This window comes from Galendromus occidentalis, unplaced genomic scaffold (assembly GCF_000255335.2).
Source record: "Galendromus occidentalis unplaced genomic scaffold, Mocc_1.1 scf7180000076285, whole genome shotgun sequence".
NCBI classification, from domain to species: Eukaryota; Metazoa; Arthropoda; class Arachnida; order Mesostigmata; family Phytoseiidae; genus Galendromus; species Galendromus occidentalis.
The window spans coordinates 1-1,091 of NW_003804274.1; the positions used below are offsets into that span (position 1 = coordinate 1).

Genomic DNA, 1,091 nt, shown 5'->3' on the forward strand with positions numbered 1-1,091 from the left:
GTGCAGATCTTTTTCTCCTGATTCATGCAGGGTAGAAAAAGGATTCCCAGCTCCGCATGGACCATGAATCATATTGTTCACCACGACTTGGTATAACTCTGGATCCACGTCTTTGTCAGGAATCTCTGCTGAGATCACACGATCGATTTGGGATGGAGGTATGCCCTCTTTGAGCCAAATCAAATTATGGGAATGAGGTAATCCTCGCTTTTGATATTCTATGGTGTACATCCAGCAGCGAACCTCCCCGAAGACCCGACAGTCTTTGATGGCGGCAAGAAATCTCATCTGTTTCTGTCGGAAAACTCTCGATACTATGTCATGTCGGTCGCTGGGATTCTGACCCTCTAGAAGCAGCGTTCGAATTTCCTCCCAGGCCGGGTTGCACGTGAAAGTGATGAATAAGTCCGGCGTTCCATAATTCCGAACGTAGGTCATTGCATCTTGGACATATTCATGCATTTGTCTCGGGCTGCCGATGAAACTGGATGGTAATATGCAGGGTTGACCAGTATTGTTAATATTACCGTCCTTAGCAAGAGCATCTTTCAAGTGAATGTAGTTCTCTGTCCTGATTAAGCTTGCTCTGATTAAGCTTCAGGAACCGGAGACGTTCCCCTTCTATCTTGGCGTAAGAATCTACGACGTATTGGTTGAACAACTGTCGACACTTGAGCAGATGGTTTTGTTGATCATCTCTCACCATAATCCTGTACGCATAAAACGCCATCGAAGAAACTTTTGCTTTTCGCTCCCGAGGTTGTCGATTGATGGGATCAATGAGTTCGAGTTCGAAATGATAACCATCCTCACCTCGGGGAAAAAGCACGGGGAACTGGAGAGCATCGTACGACCGATGAGTTTCTGCGATTCTCTGGAGCTCATCTCCGCGTTTGTGAAGCACGATATCTCGTGAGTCTCCAAGCTCAGCAGAAATCAAGACGGCGACTTCATCTACCACCGGCGCATTGAAACGCCCTCGATGCTCCCCATGCGGTCGTTTATCAGCTCTGATGATCACTCCAAACTCATCGGTAGGCATTCTCTCTAATGCGGCCTTGAACGCTCGCAGAAGAACATTATACTGATCG

General features: G+C 47.3%; 1 pseudogene; it reads right to left on the bottom strand.

Moving 5' to 3' along the window:
• Positions 1–56: 56 nt before the first annotated feature.
• On the bottom strand, positions 57–1,087 carry LOC114828550 (uncharacterized; annotated as a pseudogene).
• Between the last annotated feature and the right edge of the window lie 4 nt (positions 1,088–1,091).